Below are 23,509 nucleotides of genomic sequence, written 5' to 3'. Positions count from 1 at the left end.
AATTATTTTATTATTTTAATCAGGGGTTGGCGAGAGCCCACCCATTGCACGAGAGAGGTTGAAAGAGAGCTCTCATGGTCCTGTCAATAACCCATGCGCAGTTCCTCAATGGGCCGTTACACTAATGTCGAGCCCTCCACGGTTAGCTTGGTACAACATAGGAAAATGGCGGAGGTTCCCGGTGCACTCAGCCTTCGGCCATGTCTAGACCATGCGTCGGGGGCCAGATGCATCGGAAATAGCAATGCTTTACATAGGCATTGACTTGGGTCTCTCCCAGACAGAAATTTTCCTTTTTCACAGGATATTTTTTTTACTGTTTGACGCTGAAGCAGATTTTTTTTTTCAAACTTAAGTTAATCTCCAAGCCTATAGGTTCCCATATTTTCGCTGTTTTTCCAACTCAGTTTTTCTTAAGTTATGAGATAGTGGTACAGCGATGTCAATAATGGTAGCGACTTTTTCTTTTTTTTTAATCGATGAGCAGCAGATAAGGGCGATTAAAATCTACCTTTTTGTCTGTCAAAATAGGCATATCAGTACAGCAGATGATCAGTAGACTAGAGAACCTCTTTTTTTAATAAGGAGGAGTATCCTTACCGATCAAATTATGTGTCAAAGCCAAGTGCTAGTGTATTAGCTTTGCAACTTTGTTATGGCGACCTAGGTTGGCATATTCCGAAAGGGCTGAACATCCTGCCATTATGTGTTCAATTGACTCACCCACATTTTTGGCATTAGTCAACAATAGTGAGTCCTAGGATACGTTTCTCATTTTTTTTTCTCCTAATTACTCTGTCTTGTATTGCTGTAACAAAGCCTTCAGTTTTAGGGGAGAGAAGCAGCCTTGTCAATGTTTTCCCCATCTAATAATGCAGGGAATTTTCCGTGGAGTGTTTTTTCTTACCAATGGCGAGGAGGACTTGTGGTTAAACATCAAAATTTGGTTCGTAGTATTTTCAATAGTCTGTAAATGTCATGTAGGTCGGTCTGGATGGTCCAACTATTTATTGCAGCGATGAGGTTACCGCCAGACAGTTTAGTGTTGAGGATTTTTGAAAATCTTTGCTTATATTTACAAAGACAGTCCTTTTTTTTAATTTTTTAAGGTTTATTGTGGCGTTCTGGTTTATCCCAAGATATTTATAAAGAGAGGCAGAGTTAAATTCCCTCGATGCCTACAAATGCAATGTTGGTGTTGGCTGCCTCGCACTTTTACAATGTTAAATTTATACCATAGGGTCTACTTATCCAGGCCAAAAGAAACATATCGTCACGTAAGTTTTAATTATGGTGTGTAACTTTGCGCGTTATCTGCATATAGATTTAAATCATTTCTGTATAACAGGTGAGATATACTTTTTCTAAATTAGTGTCTACCTTATCGTCAATAAGGTGAAATGAAGTAATTTAGATAGTGGGTTAAACTCAGTTTTAATGTTTCATTGCTATTATAAAGTTTTAATTTTTCAATGCTATAATAACAAGTTTTAATGTTTCATTGCTATTATAAAATGAAACGCTTTACTGCAATAATAAAGATTTAATGTTTTTCTGCTATTATAAAGTTTGAATACTATAAAGTTTGAATCTTTCACTGCTATCATACAAATTGGGTACTATGAAATAGTTGGGGAAAAGTAAAATTGGTTGTTCAATGTGCTGCCCACACGACACCCTTGTTAACTGTGGACCACAAAACAAATGACCTTTTCATCATCTTTAGTTTTTTTTACTTTAGACCATTAAAAATAAAGTTAAGACCCACCTACAGCTTCATTCTATAGTAAGATTTTTAAACAAGCAAATTAAAAAATTCCATTAACAAAAAAAAAGCTTAACTAAAGGGGAAGAACTCTGCCCAAAAAAGTATATCAATAGTGTACAAGTTATTTCCCTGATTTGATATCAATTACAAATAATTATTTGACTAGTTGTGTATTTTTTAAATTGATTTATGTTGTTGACATTGTTTATATAAGTATCTGTAATGATTCCCCTTGACTAAAGGATTGAATGTTGGATTGTTATGTATCGTGTGTGTTAACAAGGTCGAAATAAATTCACTCATGAATCTGGTGTCGTTATTTATGGTTATCAAGTGAGGCTTTTCTAGTTTATTAAGTGGTAGCATAGCGAGGTTCCGATCCATGAACCTCTGGGTTATGGGATAAGCATGCTCCTGCTGCGCATGTTTTGTAAGGTAGAGTAAATAATTATATATTATCAAATTAATCTGAAAATGTGTGAGGGAGTAATATGTTTTAACAAATTCATCCATGTCTGTGAATACTAAAGGATTTGTTTCCCTTGTTGGTATCAAACAAAATAATTAATTAGGCCTACCAGATGTTTTTATTTATTCATTTCTTGTCTATGTAATAAATAAAACCAACAGAAAGATGACGATTTACACTTGATTACATCAATGCTATAGTTGTTTTTATTTATAGATGTTTTTATTTATTCATTTCTTGTCTATGTAATAAATAACACCAACAGAAAGATGACGATTTACACTTGTCAACATCAATGCTATAGTTAGAGAATACAGAGATAGTGAAGAAACAAATTGAAGTCTTTACTGTACAAGTCTGATGGTGAGACATCTTTCCAACCCTACATCCTCAAGACATTTGGCACCATTCACGGCGTCTTTCCTACCATACATCCTCAAGACATTTGACGCTATTCACGGCGTCTTTCCTACCCTACATCCTCAAGACATTTGACGCTATTCACGGCGTCTTTCCTACCCTACATCCTCAAGACATTTGACGCTATTCACGGCGTCTTTCCTACCCTACATCCTCAAGACATTTGGCGCCATTCACTGCGTCTTTCCAACCCTACATCCTCAAGACATTTGGCGCTATTCACGGCATCTTTCCAACCCTACATCCTCAAAACATTTGACGCCATTCACGGCGTCTTTCCAACCCTACATCCTCAAGACATTTGACGCTATTCACGGCGTCTTTCCTACCCTACATCCTCAAGACATTTGGCGCCATTCACGGCGTCTTTCCAACCCTACATCCTCAAGACATTTGGCGCTATTCACGGCGTCTTTCCAACCCTACATCCTCAAGACATTTGGCGCGATTCACTGCGTCTTTCCAACCCTACATCCTCAAGACATTTGGCGCCATTCACTGCGTCTTTCCAACCCTACATCCTCAAGACATTTGGCGCTATTCACGGCGTCTTTCCAACCCTACATCCTCAAGACATTTGGCGCCATTCACGGTGTCTTTCCAACCCTACATTCTGCAGACATTTGACGCCATTCACTGCGTCTTTCCAACCCTACATCCTCAAGACATTTGGTGCCATTCACGGCGTCTTTCCAACCCCACATCCTCAAGACATTTGGCGCCATTCACGGCGTCTTTCCAACCCAACATCCTCAAGACATTTGGCGCCATTCACGGCGTCTTTCCAAACCCACATCCTCAAGACATTTGGCGCCATTCACGGCGTCTTTTCAACCCTACATCCTCAAGACATTTGACGCCATTCACAGCGCCCTTCCAACCCTACATCCTCAAGACATTCTGCGCCATTAACGGCGTCTTTCCAACCCTACATCCTCAAGACATTTGACGCCATTCACTGCGTCTTTCCAACCCTACATCCTCAAGACATTTGGCGCCATTCACGGCGTCTTTCCAACCCCACATCCTCAAGACATTTGACGCCATTCACTGCGTCTTTCCAACCCTACATCCTCAAGACATTCTGCGCCATTCACGGCGTCTTTCCAACCCTACATCCTCAAGACATTTGACGCTATTCACGGCGTCTTTCCAACCCTACATCCTCAAGACATTTGACGCCATTCACGGCATCTTTCCAACCCCACATCCTCAAGACATTTGGCGTCATTCACTGCGTCTTTCCAACCCTACATCCTCAAGACATTTGACGCTATTCACGGCGTCTTTCCAACCCTACATTTTCAAGACATTTGGCGCCATTCACGGCGTCTTTCCAACACCACATCCTCAAGACATTTGGCGCCATTCACGGCGTCTTTCCAACCCCACATCCTCAAGACATTTGGCGCCATTAACGGCGTCTTTCCAACCCTACATTCTCAAGACATTTGGCGCCATTCACGGCGTCTTTCCAACCCTACATCCTCAAGACATTTGACGCCATTCACTGCGTCTTTCCAACCCTACATCCTCAAGACATTCTGCGCCATTCACGGCGTCTTTCCAGCCCTACATCCTCAAGACATTTGACGCGATTCACGGCGTCTTTCCTACCCTACATCCTCAAGACATTTGACGCCATTCACGGCATCTTTCCAACCCCACATCCTCAAGACATTTGGCGTCATTCACGGCGTCTTTCCAACCCTACATCCTCAAGACATTTGGCGCCATTCACGGCGTCTTTCCAACCCTACATCCTCAAGACATTTGGCGCCATTCACGGCGTCTTTCCAACCCTACATCCTCAAGACATTTGGCGCCATTCACTGCGTCTTTCCAACCCTACATCCTCAAGACATTTGACGCCATTCACGGCGTCTTTCCAACCCTACATCCTCAAGACATTTGGCGTCATTCACTGCGTCTTTCCGACCCCACATCCTCAAGACATTTGGCGTCATTCACGGCGTCTTTCCAACCCTACATCCTCAAGACATTTGGCGCTATTCACGGCGTCTTTCCAACCCCACATCCTCAAGACGTTTGACGCCATTCACGGCGTCTTTCCAACCCTACATCCTCAAGACATTTGGCGCCATTCACTGCGTCTTTCCTACCCTACATTCCGAGGATGTTTGGCTTCATTCCTAGTGTTTTTCCAACCCCATATCCTCAGGACATTGAACTCCTACTCCCTACAATAACATGTCTTTTCAATCTGGTATTCCTTAAAGTTGTCTCCCCTACCTAAGACCGCTAACAACAATGACACTTATCCTGCATCATTCACACTGCATAGCTAACCTGTTCTCACTGTCAACACAAAAACACACGACTGTGTTTATGTCGTAATACGTTGTCTAAGGTCATATCAATAAAAGAGATGACCTTTTCCCCTTACAACTTCTTTTGTGACCAGAGAGGCCAAATTCTTAAGGCACAGCAACAGGTGGGATTTCAGGACCCTTGTGATGACAGTCAGTACCACATAGCATACACCCAGGCAGTTTTGCAGTTCTAATTCTCAAGGAATAACTACATGCTGCCTAGAAAACTTATAAACAAAGGGAAATCATTACCTTCTCATAAAACAAATAACTGGTGGTCTTATGTTGAGGAGTATACAATGAGAATATGAACGGTTTCCTTCACAAAGTCTCCGGAACGTAGGCGGCCCTTCAAAGTTTCACAAGACAAAGTCTTGATCAGACAACCAGAGAACTTTCGCTGCTTTCTGAACCGTCCACTGGCATTTCTCCTTTCGATACTCAAGGCGGATTGACCCAAAGACTATCTGAAGATGTTCATCCTTAAAATTCCAATCAGACTGAAATGAAGTCGTTCCTTACTATGCCAACATTTCGTTCACATTCAGTCCATATTCAGTAATCAATTAGTACGCTGGTGGTGTGCACTACGAGCGCAGGGCCTGGTTACATAAACTATATAGGCCTATATATATATATATATTTCAAAATCTCTTAGAATGTTTTTACAAAGCTTGTATCAAATCACTCTGTCTGTCTGGTAAAAAGTCTGTAGGCCTAGACGTTATTTCTCTAACACCCAATCTCGGATCAAGCTGATATTTTGCACAATTATTTCTTTTACCTGACAACTCAAGAATAAAAAAAATGTATCAATTAGTTAATTAACTTTTGGTAATTTATTATTTTGTTTGGTGTTGAACAAGTTGGTCCAGATAAGTGATAAGATCATAGCGTATTGAGAAAGCTTAAAAAAATGAAATCGCGCTAAACAAAAACAATTGCTAAAACTATTTATATTCGCACAGATTTATTGTTGTTGGCCTAGATCTATTCATTGGCCTCCTTCAGTCGTGAAACGACTATGGTTCATCTCGAACACTTTTTCATATGGCTGTGGAGCCCTATTTTGGAGAGACACTCCCGTCCACATATACTGCATGTCGAGGTGGATTTCGCTTTGGTGGTAGGGGAGCTGGCCATTTTCCGTGTGGCACGCTTTTCTTCAAGAATCGAGGCCCATGTTTTCTCGCTGTCCATAGCTTTCTAGAACACTTTCTCTCTCCATCTAGTGCGGTCTAGGGCTATGTCTTCCCAATGGTCAGTATCAATGTTCATTGATTTTAAATCCCTTTTTATCACATCAACATAACTGAGGTGGGGGCGACCAGTTTTTCATGAGCCACACGCAAGTTGCCCATACAGAATGATTTTTGGGATGCGGTTGTCCTCCATCCGGTGAACATGTCCGAGCCAGTGCAGGCGGCGTTGCCTGAGTACCGTAAAGATGCTAGATCTATTACAAATTTAATTACATGACTGATCCAAACTAATTGATACAATTAACTTAATTAATATAAGCTTTTTTTTTATATTATTTTTTATATTTTGCACCTGTGAATGTATCAAAGCATCCAACTAACAACATCTAATGGCTACCTGATTTTAGTTGGGGAAAAGTGAAGTGGTTGGCCATTGTGCTAGCCACATAACGCCCTCGTTAACAGTAGGCCACAGAAACAATGGCCTTTAACATCATTAGCCCTATGGATCACATGGACTGAATAGGGAACTATGACTCGTTTCAACATGGGGCTTACCGAGCAAGATTGTATATTATTATTGTTTCTTGGAAGATGCTATTGAGCGTGATCTATGCAGGAAACAGAATTGCTATGATGATTATTATGATATACTGTGTGACTTCGCTACACGCAAGGCTCGTAGAGTAATTCTGTAAGTAGTAAAGAATGAATAAAATGCAAAGACGAATTTATACAAACACTTAATTTTCACTTATTATCCGTATCCCTTAGCAAACTTGGCCCGGCGAAATCCGTATCGCATAGGGCTCAACAATGGTTAAGTTCGGCCCTGCTATTTAGTGACGGGTGAACACAACTTGTTCTACACCCCCCCCCCTTCTTTTTTCCCCTCTTAACAAATTACATAAGGTAACTCTAGTTCGTCGACTTGCAAAACTAAAAGAGTGATCTTTCCTTTATGTGGTGTCCAAACTCTTGAGCCATGAAGAGAATTATATACATAGATTATCACCCCCTTAGTTTTTGCACGTGCGAACTAGTGTTTTTTTTTTTTACATTTATAAGCTGTCTGGCGTATATGACCTCATTAAGTGTGTTAGTGTGTTAGACGACAATAGTTTTGGATTTCCTTGATTGTGAGATTGAGGACTATTTTTCTTTCTGTGTTTGTGGATCAGTGTATGTTAGGTCGATTTGGAGTATTGTGTAAATATTTCTTTTACGGGATTATTGACTGAATTGTGCGAGACGTCTGCTGCAATCAGAGTGATATACCGGCCATCGGTGAGTTATTTTTATTGTTTCAACCAGGGCCGGCCTAAGGCCTTCAGCAGTGCAAGTCCTGTCTGGGTTATCTTGTCATCTCTGTGGGTCTACAAGCCCGTTCCTTTAAATCCTATCTATACATAACTTTCGTTAAGAGCATCCAGGCTATCCCATGACAAACTACAACCCTATATAATAGATCTAGATGTTTACATAGTTTGGAGGCGCGGTGGCTGAGCGGTAAAGCGCTTGACTCCCGAACCGAAGGTCCCGGGTACGAATCCCGGTGAAGACTGGGGATTTTCATTTCGGAATCTTTGGGCGCCTCTGAGTCCACCCAGCTTTAAATGGGTACCTGACATTAGTTGGGGAAAAAGTAAAGGCGGTTGGTCGTTGTGCTGGCCACATGACACCCTCGTTAACCGTAGGCCACAGAAACAGATGACCTTTACATCATCTGCCGTATAGACCACAAGGTCTGAAAGGGGAACTTTACTTCTTAACTAAGTTTGGGTCTTTCTGTAGTGTGAGCATTTTAACTTAACTTATGCAGAGTGCATGAAGGGGCTTGTTGAGGCCGTAGTGCATTGTGTTACATCCTGACATAGTAATGAAAATGTTTCTTTTAAAAAAAAAAGCTTAATCATTATGTTCTGTATCTAGACATAAATAAATATAGACTGGAAAAAGGAAGTAACATAATGTAACTTGAAAATATGTATATCTATTGTATTCGGATTTCCGAAATATGAAAAGTTACATGATCTTCATTCTTAGAGATTAAACAAAACTACACTGCCTCTTTATTTACAATATATATAGGTGTGTATAGATATGAATACTTAACTTTTATACTGCTCATAAATGCTGTTTAATAAAGTACACAAAATTGCAAGTCACAAATTTTCGTTTCATAAAACTCTTTAATTGGCCAGTCTATATTTATTTATGTCTATGGTTCTGTATCACTCTTCTGTGTCATCTTATGATACTGGGTTGAAATTTATTTGGCTAAAAAAAATTTATAAGATCAACAACATATTTTGTTGCTGAAATATTGATGCATCTGGAGGCTTCTAAAAGCGATGTTTTAACCAGACGGTGGTCGTTGTTACGCACATTTCTGGCGGAAAAAAAAAATCATGACCTCTCCGTGACAAACTGTAACCGTATATAATCTGATCTAAATCTGTTCTAGACTAAAATCTGTAGTCGTCTAGATCTAGATATATAGCTTCCCGGTGTACGGTTTGCGCGCTGGACTGTCGTTCGATTTATCGATGATCCCGGGTTCAAACCCTGTCCGCTTCCATCCACCGTCGTCCTGCAGGAGGTTCGGACTAGGAAGTAGATTATCTTCAACTCTGAAGGAACATCCGAGACACGTACAACACTGGGCAAATAAACAAACACAAATTTTAGCTTTACATTTGAAAAGTTCAATGCTGACCCTAAACGTACTGTAGGAGGTATATCTCGAACTATTTCTATGCAAAGCTTATATCAACTCACTCTGTCTGTCTGGTAAAACGCTTGAACATGTTGTTGTTTTCCCCCATTTTCGGATCAAGTTAAAACTTTGCATAATTATTCATTAAACGTGACAAGACATGAAAAAAATTTTAAAAATCAACCAATTAGTTACATTATTGTCGGTGATTAGTTATTTTGTTTGATATCAAAATAAGGTGAATAAATGTTACTTAATGTTACTAAATGAGAGTGGTGGATGTATATATGGATTTAATCCCCTTATTACGTTTTGACACGTTTTTTCTCCCACTTTCCAATCTCGGATCAAGTTGAAATTTTGCAGAATTATTCATAGTCGATGACAATACACGAATCAATCCAAATTAACCAATAAATTAATCATTTAGAACTAATAATTAATTTTTTATAGAGCAGAAAGGTCGTTAAGCTCTGTAATTTTTAGATAAACTGCAGTAATAAGCGGTTCTTTCCCTTTAACTTTGTTTTTAAAAAGTATTATTGTTTGTTTACTAATCTTACTCAACCTCCTAAATTATTCAAATCTTCTTCAATTTATCATTTTTATTCGTCTGTTCTAAATTGCCCTTTCTGTCATTATTACAAAACGTTTATCACTCACTATGTCTGTCTGTCTGTCTGTCTGTCTGGTAAAAGTGTGTACGCGTTGTTTCTACCACATATCTGATCAGACTGAAACTTCGCACAAATCACCATTTGGGTCAGGGTTTTTCATGTGACTATTGAGCCCTATTTTGGAGAGACACTCCCGTCCACATGAGGTGGCTTTCGCTTTGGTGGTAGAGGAGCTGGTCATTCTTCGTATGGTACGCTTTTCTTCCAAAGCTGAGGCCCATGTTTTTTTCACTGTCCATAGCCTTCTTGGTCACCGTCTCTCTCCAACTAGTGCGGTCTAGGGCTGAGTCATACCAATGGTCAGAATCAATGTTCATTGTTTTGAGGTTCCGTTTTATTACATATTACATAATGTTTTTTATGGTGTAATCCACAAATTGTAGGACAAATTTCTTTACGGCAATAGAGATTATTTTTATTATTATTATTATCATTATATAAGTGGCTATAATATAATCTTGGCTGGAAATATTCTTGCTTTATATATTTCTTATTTATATAAAAAAAATAAATTAAATTAACAAATAATGAAATAAAATGATAATAAACGTCTTGAGTGTGATGCCGCATTATTATTTCATAATTCAATAAATATTTAATATTTAAAGAACAATACTGTACCTAGTGATAGTACACCAAAACAAAAAAACAAAAAAAAAAAAATAAAACAACAACATTAAAATACTATCATGAAAACACTAACACTTTATTTTTAGAATGCACACATGTATGCATCCGTGCAACTTTGTTCAAAAATGGATAAGAAAAGAAAGAAAAGGAAACTCTGAATGGCGTTCCTGAAATTAACTCCCCTTTTGGCTCTTTGCCCCATTAAGTCTGGCCGCTGTTGCAGTTGGTACATTAAAGAAACTGAGGAAGAAAGAAAAATAATGTATAAAATTGGCCATCACGAAAAAAGAAATTATTATGCCAGTGGCGTAGCTTGGGTGGGGGTAGAGGGGGCCCCATTTGAGGTCAAGCCCTCCCGGGTCCCCAAATGATGGAAAATTCCTAGCTACGCCCCTGGGATATGCAACCAGCACTGTGCTTATAGTGTTCAACTATTTTTCAACTTTATTGAGCGCACAGAGGTTCTAAACTATTTCTGTGAATATTAAATATCAGCAGTTACATGGGGGCGTGTTGGTTAAGCGCTTGGCTTCCGAGCCTGGGTTCGAATCCCGGTGAATTCACCGGGATTTTTAGCGCGCCCCTGAGTTCACCCAACTTTAATGGGTACCTGACTTTAGTTGGGTAAAGTAAAGGCGGTCAGTCGTTGTGCTGGCAAAATTATACCATGCTCGTTTAACTGTTGGCCAAAGAAGCAGATGACCTTAACATCATCTGCCCTATAGATCGCAAAGTCTGAAAGGGGAAACTTTACTTCTATAGCAAAAAGGGAGCTAAACCCCGTATAAACAAAATCCATTTTAAATGAAATGAATAAATGTGGTAGATTTTAGTAATAATATGAAAATGGTGTTCTGGACCAAATCAAACTCGCTACAAAAACACGTCTTTTCACTCCGGCGTTCCGGAGTCGTCTCCTACCTAAGACCGCTGACGACAACGCCGTTTATCTTGCACCATTCACAATCAATTGCTAACCTCTTCCCACCTTTACCATAGATAAACACACACACACACACACACTCCATAACACAGCTAGCTATTTTTTTCCCTCACTAAGACGACGTCGTTTCGACCGAAGCTAATGCCCAGGCTTCGAGACAAAAGGTGGCCAATGTTGGCGCGAATGCTGGACTACAGCGAAAAGACTTTATGAAAAATAAATTTGTAATGAAGATGCATTACAGCCAATGGTTTAGTAATGAGTCTATATTGATTCATAGAAATATAAGCCCAAAGGTTAAAGTTGACTTTTACTTATTTGTCTTCCTCTTGAAATGTTTTGTCCTCCTTTTTGTCCTCCTTTGTAAGGCAATGTCCTCATTTTTGTCTTCCTTTGTAAGACTGTCCTCGTTTTTGTCCTTTATAAGACAATGTCCTCTTTTCTGTTCTCGTTTGTGAGAATTAGTCCTCTTTTTGTCCATCTTTGTAAGACATTATCCTCCTTTTTGTCCTCCTTTGTGAGAATCTTTCCTCTTTTTATCCTCCGTTGTAAGAGATTTTTCTCTTTTTTTTTTGTTCTCCTTTCTAAGACCTTGTCCTCCTTTTTGTCCTTTTTTGTAAGAATTTGTCATCTTTTTTGTTCTCTTTTGTACGGCATTGTCCTCTTTTCTGTCCTCCTTTGTAAGACTTTGTCCTTTTTTTTTCTCTTGGTGAGACTTTGTCCTCCCTTTTGTCATTCTTTGTAAGACTCTACTTTTTGGTCCTCCTTTGTTATACTTTATCGGGGTTTGTCCTCCCTTCTGTCCTCCTTTGGGTATATGGCTGCCTGGTAACCCTATATCTATCTATATGTATGCTTAGTTATGATTAATAACATATAATTAGAATATCACATCACATTAAATTACTCGATTTTAAACTCCATTGTTAACATCTAATAATTGAAACATTTGTTTAAGATTTGTTCAGTACGATTAATATCTATGTTCCATAAATGGTGCAACAAGATTATGTCATAAATAAGTAATCCCGTTTAGAGACTTACAATGGCAGTGAATGTTCAGATCGAAAATCTCTTGCATTAAAAAAACAACAAAACATTTAAACTTGCATTTCACTAATCGAGGTTATAAAAAAAAAAATGAGCCGTTAATAATTTTTTTATCGTGATCTCTGGTTCTTATTTTTCTGTACCAATGTGCGAATCCATCAATTAAGCCAGAGATATCAATGAAAAAGTCTGACCTAATCATATTTGAAGACTTACCTCCCCTGGAGTTGTTGTTGTTTTTAATTTTAAGTAATGTACTTTTACGAAAAAATGATTTGCATAATTATTGACATTATTTGGTTGTATCCTGTCATCCAAATGTAATACTCACGTTAAATAGCTGATAGATTTTCTCTGTGAATGATTTCGTATCCAGACTGGGATCTGACCTCTTTGATCTTATGTTAGTGCCTCCTGTGAACGGAAAAGCAGATACGAAAATCTGTTACATGACAACTGAAATACCATTAGGACATTCAAGGAAGTCATCTAATAGCTACCGTCTGCTTGTTATTGCCGGAAGTGGTAATGGATATATGCATCTTACCTACCGATTGTTTTCATTGGCATGCGTTTAAAATAGCCTCTAACAAAGTTGTCAAAGCAGATACTGAAATACTATTAAGACATTCAAGGAAGTCATTTAATAGCTACCGTCTGCTTGTTATAAGCCGGAAGTGGTAATGGTTATATGTATCTTACCTATCGATTGTTTTCACTGGCATGCGTTTAAAATAGCCTCTAATAGCGGTGTCCAACTCCTTCGGGATATTGGGGAAATGCCAAACTATTATCACTGGCGGGAGAAGGGCATGAACTAGAAAGTTTTGGGCAGGAGGGGGCTCATTTAACATCGGCTGGCTACCCCAGCTATGAAAAGAAAACGTCTTATGTAGCTAGCCGTACACAGTGCTACAAATAATAATGGCGATGTCTTTGACTCCGAAGACAAAGGATGAGAGCAGTGCTATCACATGACTTCGCAAACCCATTTGCGACCTGCATATTTTTCCGAACCTTATGCAGATAAAGCCGTTGTCTTCCGGCGGTCTATTTAAGTTCTTTTCTTTTTTTTTTCTCAGAGGCTATCTGTTGCCAGCTCCTTTTCTCTATGCTAGTGAGGGCAAAATGGCGCCTGGGTTGATCTTTATAGCGCTTTATAGCATGCCGTCATCTCCCAGGCTGGATAAGCTTTCTATCAAATCCTTGTCCCAATCGTCCTTCGTGCGGAACTCTGCATTCGTAAAGAATGTGTTCTATTGCAGTGGCGGCACCGTGTGTCTTAGTTTTCCCTCCACCGGCCGAAGTAAGCACCAATTGGACAGTGCCCGACTCTGAGCTGGGCTAGGACCGCCTGTTCCGCACGATTAAGTTCCCACCACGCATTTGTCTGGTCTACTCATTGCCCTGTGGAGCTCACGGCCCGGCATCTTCCACCAGATAAAGTCTCCAATTCTAGAAAAATAGTTTGATTCGTTTTTTTATTTTTTTTTTCAAAATCAGTATTTTGTCGTGACTTCCACAGATGTCCATATCTGAGTTTCTTGTACAGATGTATTCAATGCGCTTAAACTACAACAGAACAAGAGCTACACATCTCACAAGTAGAAAAGGCAAAGTCCAAACCGTTTTATACTTGAACGGAGTTTAATTCTGAAAAGGCCACAGTCGAAGCTCTGTCCGTAATACGGAGTTATCTACCCGGAAGTCTTAACACCAACGGACTCATAAATAGACTATAACCATAGACATAAATAAATATAGACTGGCCGATTAAAGAGTTTTATGAAACGAAAATTTGTGACTTGCAATTTTGTGTACTTTATTATACAGCATTTATGAGCAGTATAAAAGTTAAGTATTCATATCTATTTCAGCCATAACCTATATAAGTATTACAATATTTTCATTAGTGTTTTGTTTAATCTCTAAGAATGAAGATCATGCAATTTTTCATAATTCGGAAATCCGAATACAATAGATATACATGTTTTCAAGTTACATGAAGTTACTTCCTTCGGCCAGTCTATATTTATTTATGTCTATGACTATAACCCACTACGCCGTGACGTCGCTAAATGTGGCGTTCAAAGTCTGTCAACTATGGTGCGTCTCTATACTAACTAAATCCCTAACATTACTAACTGTCTAACAGTATTCACAGTGTCCATAAATGTTTGCAAGCTAATAAAAGTTAACTATTAAGATAACATAAAAGTATTTTTAAACTCAATTTCTTCTTTATAAAGCTGATTCTTACTTACTTGCTAAGCATGCTCTTATAAACCATGATCCTTTACACTTCTCTGAAATGGAAAGAACGAAACTATGCTGCTATGTATGGAATCCATAGGTACATAACGTTTTTTTTTTATGAATTTTAAACAGTCCTATTTTGAAATGAAAATATTTACACTGCTGTTATCAACTTAAAATCAATACCGAATATTTTTTTATTCATTTTTTTTTTTTAAATGATGCCGGTATTATTATTTATAATCTTAAAGAGTTCATCGTAAAGTTTAAGTGTGTTACTTCCCTTCAATTCAAAAAATCTGACAAAAAGAAGTTTTCTCCCTTGATAAACGTTTAACGAACCTTCACGTGCTAGTCACAGCTGAAATGTTACCCAACAAGGGCTGCTTAAGTTCCATGAACGACGTCAGCTCTGGCTAATAATTGTAAATTTATGACCTTTTACATCATCTGCCCTATAGACCACAAGGTCTGAAAGGGGAACTTTACTTTACAGGGGTTATGGGTACCTTGTAGGTACCCTGTACATGTAAAGAAGTAAAGAAGGTTGGTAGTTATGCAGACTACTAGTGTTAACTGGAGGGCATATAAACAATGAGGTTTATCATGGTTTATGCCACCTGATTTACTGCTCAAACTTCCAAGTCGAAATTGAGGCAATTACCATAGCACTTCTGACAGTGGAAAACAAATTATATGAAGGAGTGCAACCACCATCAGATATTGTTGTCTTTACAGACTCCCAATCTACTCTGCAAGCACTTAACAGCAGCACCTCAAACAGCCCAAGAGAGTTGACAACACTCATTGTGATAATCCACCAGATGATATCAAAATTAAATATCAATATTACACTACAGTGGATCCCTGGACACATTGGCATCATGGGAAATGAAAAGGCAGATAAGCTATCAAAGGCAGGTACATCTATGGAACAACCAGATAGACCTGTTAACTTCCTCACCCTAGGGTCAATGTTAGTCAACAATCACAAAGAGGAGTGGCTCAACCAATGGGCATCAGGAAACACAGGCAGAGCCATGTACAGAGAAATGACTACGCCTAACAAACTGGACAGTATTAACTTCCTCCCCCGCAAAGAACAATCTACAATCTTCCAACTAAGAACAGGACACACACCACTATTAAATTACCACCTGAACAAAATAAACTCCACACAACTACCCCTTTGCAGACATTGCGCCCACCCCTTTGAAACCGTAAACCATATCCTCTTTGAATGCCCCTCCCTAATCCACCTTAGGCAGACCCTTCTTCCACTACAGCCCAACATAACCAACACCCTGTACGGCAGTGCTGAACAACTGAAGAAAACAGCACACTTTTTTTCCTTGGCACAGTCTGCAAAAGAGCTCACAGCTCAGCAGCAATAAAGCTGGCTAGAAGAAGAAGAAGAATGCCACCTGATTTCAAAGATAGTTGTATCTGCTTCTGGTATACCACCGCCGGCCATTCCGAAGTAGCAAAAAAAAATACAGGTTGGCATATATATTTAGATCTATACCACTTCTATTATATCTTAATAGTTAATAGAGGATAGGTGTGGATTTTCTTTATTCTCCTGGGTGGAGACATGATCCCCTCGAGGAGATGCACATTATGCGTAGCAGGCAGCGTTAAGTGGAAGCTATTTAAATTGTGTTCTTGACGCATGTAAGTTGCCCAACTCTCACTAACTACAAAATATACCAATACAAGCTATACGTAAACCAATAAAGCTGTGTATCTTATGTGTAAATGTGTAACATTAGATAAAATAAAAGGAGTAGGCCCTAACGCTTCATTAGTAAATACTTACCATAACGTCTCTTCATTTCCGCTTCATTGGCTTTAAAAGAATATAGAGTTAAAAAAGATAATTATACAAATGCATAATTTTTGTTTGAATTTTTCGCAATGGAAGAAAGTCGATTTAGCTTTCTGTGGTCCGTCTGTCCGTGTTAGATATATATATATATATATATATAAAAAACTAGAAAAGTTAGTGAAATTCTATTTTACAATACCGTATTTTCAAGCATTTAACCCGACGGTTATACAGTGTTTTTTTTTTAACAAACGATTTATTGCTGTGCGGGGTATAACAAGGACTCAGAGGCGTAGTGTGTAAAACGTGCGCCCGGGGCAAGGTAGGCCTACTTTATTGTAGCCCCCTCCCTCCCCATTTTCCAAAACATTACATAGAAATATAAGCTTATACATAAAAAGTATTTGATCATATGGCGCCTCTCTATATGTGGCGCCCCCCCCCCTAAGGGTGGAGCCTGGGGCATCGTTCCCTCTCCCCCACTTCACTACGCCTATGAGTCAAAGGTGCGGGGTTTACAAATTTTGTCTTACACATAATAATAAGGCTTGTCTTCGAGTCCTAAGATTAATGATGATAATTTGCTACACCCAGCGCAGGAATAACCATTGTCCTCAGGTGGCCGATTTAGATTTTCTTTTCGCCTGTCCTCTGTATTCCGCGGCCTTAGTGAGTGACCACCGGCTGTCTCGTTCTGAAGCCGCAAGCCATCTGGTGCTCTCTTCTATGTCAGTTAAAGCAAGTTGGCGCTGTCACAGACTCTTATCTTTATCTTGTATAATACAGACGTTACTTTAAAAAAAGAAGATGATTACGTCCTACGCGTCATGCATTTAGTCATGCATATTAACCAATGACTTAAATTCTACCAAGTCACTGGTTTTCCTGGCTAGCTCAGGCAACCCATTCCATGCTCTAATAGCACTAGGGAAGAAGGAGCACTTGTACAAATTTGTCCTAGCATATGGAACGAGAAATATACCTTTATCTTTGTGTCTTTCTGAGTATTTTATTAAATTTTGTTTTTGTATTTGAAGATTTAGGTTCAGTATTTTATGTATAATTGCTACTTTACTTTTAAGTCTTCTATCGTTTGAGAGTCACTGTGACATGAAGTGATTTTGTAATTTTTTTTCACTGGAAAGGTCTCGGTCTGAAACTTACCACGAAGTGAAAACGGCAGTTGTCGCTTGGGTCCTTGTAGAGTGAGGACGTGGATATATTTACAGCGGGAGTATGTATATTGTGAAGAACTATCAGTTTATTCCTGAACATAAAGTTGTAACTATATTTGTGATATTATTATTTGAGTGTACATCACACCTTTGCTTTTGCGGCTGAGCATTTTTTTTTATTCAATAAATCTATCGTCTGCTGACAAGAGTGTTACTTAATGTCTTTTTTAATATCTGCTGTGCTACACACGTTGCAAGATTTACACGACATTTGCGTTGACTAAGTAAGGAGACTTCTTCTTCAACTGTCAGGTAGAGTTGAGCCCTCGGCTCTTGGAACTCTAGGCCAGCAAAAGTGAACAAGAGCTCCATCTCACCGGCCTGAATGAGAACAGTGTACACTGTTCTGTCTTACGGGTGGGTCAGACTCGCGGCAAGAGACCGCATACACTAAGACCCCCGCCACTTTCCTTTTCTATACCAGGCTAACTGTGCGGGACACGCCATTTATGTAACGGCCCCTTGATGGACAGCGCCTGGATTGTGACAAGGTTGTGGGAGATTTTTTTACAACTCCGCGCAGTGCAATGAGGATGCTCTCGCACCCCCCTTAGGCACCCCCCACGGGAGTCTTGTTTTGCTACCCTTTAGCCTAATCGTTTCCTCTTACGATCGTTTCCACCCGGGCGCCACTATGAGGCAGGATAGCATGTCCGGGAGGTAAAGAGAAACTAAGAGCTGAATTACACACTCCTCAATCTCAGCTGTGTCACAGGCGCCTAAGCTGGTCTTTAAAGCGTTTCCTTTAATCATAAACATAGTACGACGGGAACTATGAACTTACCGGGGAGACTGTATACCCACTATCGTCCGGTGTTTACAGAAACGACCGTAAGCTCCTAGTGCACACGTTTACTCTATGTATCTTTGTACTTAACAACTAGAGCACGAGTGCATCTCGAGGGACAGACGTCTGACGAGCAACAATTTTACGTACCGGTAGTTTACGGCATGTCACACTTTGCACATGCGGGGTATATAAAAGTGCGGGTTGTACGATTGTTTTTTTTACTTATTTGTAATGTGCGCGGGTTATACAATTTTTTTAGCGGCCCCCCGAAAAGGGGAAAAGACGCTATTAGTTGTGTGTGGTCTGTCTGTCAGTCCTTCCGTCCCTTTTAGATGTCGTAAACTAGAAAAGATATTGAAAATCCGACATCATGATATTTTAGACCATTCAAAGTTCTATTTCAACAGCTAGTTTTTTTCTTTTCTGAAATAAGTTTTTTCACACTAACTGCTACGTTTACAAAAAGTGTTTACTTTTTTTTTTATAGAAAAAATCTATTTAATATGCATAAAAGTGGAACATAATTTAAAACAACAACTAAGTAGGTTTTCATATTATCGCGTGAACTGCAGTGAGGCCTTATGTACGTAGGGAACTTAACTAAAGGAATTTTTGTTTTACGCAATTTTTTTTTGTTGAGAATTAAGGCTTTGAATAAGAGATTGACCCTTTACAAAACAATTAGATCAATTAGATAATCATTATATGAAATCAGTTAGCCAGGTTCACATCTAGCTTCACCTTCACTTTCACCTATCCCTTGGTTTGCTGGACCATTGGGGCACCACACAAGATCTGTCAACCTTCTTTCTCCATTCTTCCCAGTTCTTTGTCTTTGATCGAATTTAATTCTGATGTTCTTTCTGAAAATATTGATACCCGCCTTGGTGGACCACTTAGGGGGCAGATTTTGAATTTGTGTTTCCAAACAAACTTTTTTGTCACCTTTTTTTTAATAAATATTTTACCTGAAAATGAGTGTTGACTGTTAAACGCTGAATAATTTTAACATTATTTTGATAATTCATGAGGTGGCCAAGCGAGCCGCATGCAAAGTGGTCGCGGGCGCTTGCGACCCTCAAACACTATGCTTGACGTGCCTGTACTTCACTAAGCTTATTTAATACATACCTTTTTTTCTCAACAGTGCCTCTGCAGCTCGATCTTAAAACACAAAAAAGTTTATTTAAAAATTTAAAAAAAGTGTTGATCATAGGAATAATAATAATGCTTGTCTTTATATCTTATCTTATCTTATATAATACAGACGTTACTTCAAAAAAAGATGATGATGATTACATTTAGTCTTGCATTTAGTCATGCATATTGTTACGTATTTCTGAATCTTCTGGCTAGATGTATTAGTTGGCACACAAATAAAAACACTGCAAAGAACTTGACTACTAAACTTTCAGTTTCATATAACTTTAATGACTATTAACTCTAACATTACTGTAACATGTAGCGTAGAAGACTGTACAATATCTGTCAGTTTACAGTTAGCTATACTTCGTTGCACTGCATCTCTTCACTTCGTTGCAATTCCTCTCTTCTCAACTTGCATCGAGCCGTATTCCACAGAACAGACCAACGACACACTTCCCAGTGTCGCTCCAGGTCTCCTAAAGCTGAACCAAGTCGCACTCAAGTCTACCGAATCAGAGCCGCACACGTCTTACATCGACTGTATCGACTGTAACGGCTCAAGTCCACTGTAGTTCGCTGTATAGACCTTAACGACAGTAGTCCACTCCAGTTAACTCTACCCTAGTTAACTTGCACCGAGTCGTACACATTTCTCTTCCACAGAACCGCACACGTCTTACATCGTCTGTATCGACTGTAACGGCTCACTCACGACTCCATACGACTGACTTTCACATGAACTCTCTGGCTTATATCGCTTGTCCAAAGTTGCACAAACACGGCTAGTATTCTCTGGAATAACAAGTGAGGAAACGTCACATCCTGTCTTTGTTTATACATGTAGATTCCAGAAAACATCGGCTGCAGTGTCATCCAGCCAGGGTCACAAGTTGTGACCTCTATCTGTCACTGGACATTTTTAGTACCTTCTGGAATAACACGTAAGGACACGTCACATCCTGTCTCTGTTTATACATGTACATTCCAGGGAACACCCACTGATGTGTTATCTCGTCGGGGTCACACGTTAACCTCTTCCTGTCACTGGTCATTTGTAACACTGCCCCCTTCTTAGATCTGTTCGTCCCGAACAGATTCCATTTCACCCCGATACTGAAGAAACCGATCGACGATCAAGAAGGAAGCTTTGGTGGTTGCCCCCTTCTCAGAGATGTTCTTTCAATCTGGCAGTTGTCCATCTTCTTTCCATAGAAGAATGGGAGCCAAATCCTCATTTTTCAGCAGGTCCTCACAAATTTTTTCATCAATCTTGGTATGGAAACATCGACCTTCAGATGACGACATTGGGCACTCTTGTCGAGAAAATTCATCAGCATTCTAACGAGTTCGTACTTCACTGGCTGAGTTTTACATTTTCAAGCATCTTTTTACAGAGCTTCTTCAGAGATAACTAGGTTCATCACACTACAGCAATATTCACATGCTCTTCTTTTAAACAACAGCAACTGACTTGGGTTTGTACGATGTTGGGTTGATCTTCTTGTACAGTTCTGTCACAGATGGTTACTCACTACAGTTCTGACATCTTAAACTACTTCTTTTCTGTCCTTCTTGCTTCTGACTTAATTAGCGTTCTTCTAAAACCTCTGTTATACTTCATCAACCTATTCTCATGAGGAATGTTCTTAGATTATTCATTAGTGGCTTCACACTTTCAACTGATTCGTAAGGCTTTCTTCTTTGGTCTGATGGTTCCGGATAGAATCTTTCTAAAAACATGGGCTGTGGAGTTTCATCAGTGCAGATGGGGGTCTATCAGTGGGAGAAGTGGTGGGCTTGTTTTCTAACAACATGGGCTATGGAGTTTCATAAATGCAGGTGGGGGTCTATCAGTGGGAGAAGGGGTGGGTTTGTATCTTGATCTTGTTGGAGCCATCCACGTTGCACTCTGCATATGTCGCTTTCTCCGCCTCCTCAATTTGATATTTCTTTGGTTGCGTTGATGTCGTTGTCGTTGTCTTGCTTTCCTGTCGATCAATGTTGATGGCAGCGACTTAGCACATAGGAAGGCATAGTATTTCATAGCTGTAGTCATCAAGACTGTTGATCTAACAAGTTGCTTCAGCATTATTCTTCGATGGGTGCTTTGCGAATGAGCTGCAAGTCCACTTGAAGGCAAGTTGTCAAACACGTCATCACCTTCATCCGAGTCTGGAGGACTCGACTGTGGGGCAGGTTGATAACATTCAACGTGCAAAGGTCCATCAACTTCAGCATCAGTTTCTATTGTAATTCCTTGACTATCACCAGGGCTTCTCACGCCTACCTTGATAGCTGTACAAGCTTCTGTTAAGTCCTGACCTTGCTGGTGTATTTCTTGGCATTCACAGTCTTCTTGTAAAGCTACGTAGGTACAGTTCTTGTCAAACACATGGGTGCAATAATCAAGCTTCGAGTTCCTCTCGTAGACACTGGCAGATGGAAGACAGAAGTCTTTAAGGCCCACAGCAACAGGCTTGGACGCAGACCCAACGTTGTCTTGATCTGTTTGGCTAGTTGAGTTACTCATATCAGGTTTATCTATAGCTAAAGCTTCGGTCAAACTATAGGTCTCTTCTATTGTTTGTTCAGTGGTCTCATTCTGCTTTTCGTTGAAATAGTAACAGCTACCGTCTCTTTTCATTTCTTGTGAGCCACATTCGTTTGGTTTACTATCACAGTCACAGACAGCACAGCCATCACCAGCATCCTTATCGTAATTGTCTGTATCGCCACATTCTTGGTTGGACAATTGTTCGCTGTTCATCAATGGTGTAGTTCTTTCATCAGTCGACTCAATCTGATACTGCTGGGTGTTCAGCAGCTCATTAATCATGGTTCTAGTTTGATCTTTTATTTGTTCTTCTGTCTTGTTGGGCGTGGTAGCTATTTGTTCATTTTCATTCATGGCTTTGGTCAACTGGTTAAATGAAGAAAATCTGGTGTTGATTTCTGATTCTATCTCCTTAATGCTCTCTTTCACCGAGTTCATTTTGTATTGCAAAGTTCTCAGGAGCTCCATCGTATTAGGTTTGATTTCAAATTGGCAAGTGTCCGGATTCTCATCTTCCTCCAACAGGGCTTGTCTGAGACGTGCTATTAGCGTTTCCTTATTTCCGTTAAGCTGTAGACCTCTTTCTCGAAGCTCTTGTCTAAGTTCTTTAATGTCAAGTTCAATAAGAAGTTTGATGGAACACATTCTAGCCAGAAAGATCCCACTTCTGACACCAATTGTTACGTATTTCTGAATCTTCTGGCTAGATGTATTAGTTGGCACACAAATAAAAACACTGCAAAGAACTTGACTACTAAACTTTCAGTTTCATATAACTTTAATGACTATTAACTCTAACATTACTGTAACATGTAGCGTAGAAGACTGTACAATATCTGTCAGTTTACAGTTAGCTATACTTCGTTGCACTGCATCTCTTCACTTCGTTGCAATTCCTCTCTTCTCAACTTGCATCGAGCCGTATTCCACAGAACAGACCAACGACACACTTCCCAGTGTCGCTCCAGGTCTCCTAAAGCTGAACCAAGTCGCACTCAAGTCTACCGAATCAGAGCCGCACACGTCTTACATCGACTGTATCGACTGTAACGGCTCAAGTCCACTGTAGTTCGCTGTATAGACCTTAACGACAGTAGTCCACTCCAGTTAACTCTACCCTAGTTAACTTGCACCGAGTCGTACACATTTCTCTTCCACAGAACCGCACACGTCTTACATCGTCTGTATCGACTGTAACGGCTCACTCACGACTCCATACGACTGACTTTCACATGAACTCTCTGGCTTATATCGCTTGTCCAAAGTTGCACAAACACGGCTAGTATTCTCTGGAATAACAAGTGAGGAAACGTCACATCCTGTCTTTGTTTATACATGTAGATTCCAGAAAACATCGGCTGCAGTGTCATCCAGCCAGGGTCACAAGTTGTGACCTCTATCTGTCACTGGACATTTTTAGTACCTTCTGGAATAACACGTAAGGACACGTCACATCCTGTCTCTGTTTATACATGTACATTCCAGGGAA

The 23,509-nt window shown here is 39.6% G+C and overlaps 1 protein-coding gene across 2 annotated transcripts in view; it reads left to right on the top strand.

Annotated features, from left to right (window-relative positions):
- The first annotated feature begins 7,286 nt into the window (after positions 1-7,286).
- LOC106067795 (uncharacterized) overlaps positions 7,287-23,509 on the top strand; it is a 262,134-nt gene continuing 245,911 nt past the window's right edge. The window contains exon 1 of one of the 2 annotated variants that reach the window (XM_056034309.1): positions 7,287-7,479. The gene's annotated coding sequence lies outside the window, so the exon portion shown is untranslated. The remainder of the gene's footprint in view (positions 7,480-23,509) is intronic. The other variant, XM_056034308.1, reaches the window with a different exon arrangement.

The sequence above is a fragment of the Biomphalaria glabrata genome, chromosome 7, assembly GCF_947242115.1.
Source record: "Biomphalaria glabrata chromosome 7, xgBioGlab47.1, whole genome shotgun sequence".
NCBI lineage: Eukaryota > Metazoa > Mollusca > Gastropoda > Planorbidae > Biomphalaria > Biomphalaria glabrata.
Note: the sequence above shows the minus strand (reverse complement) of the source record. Positions and strands in the feature narration are given on the sequence as shown.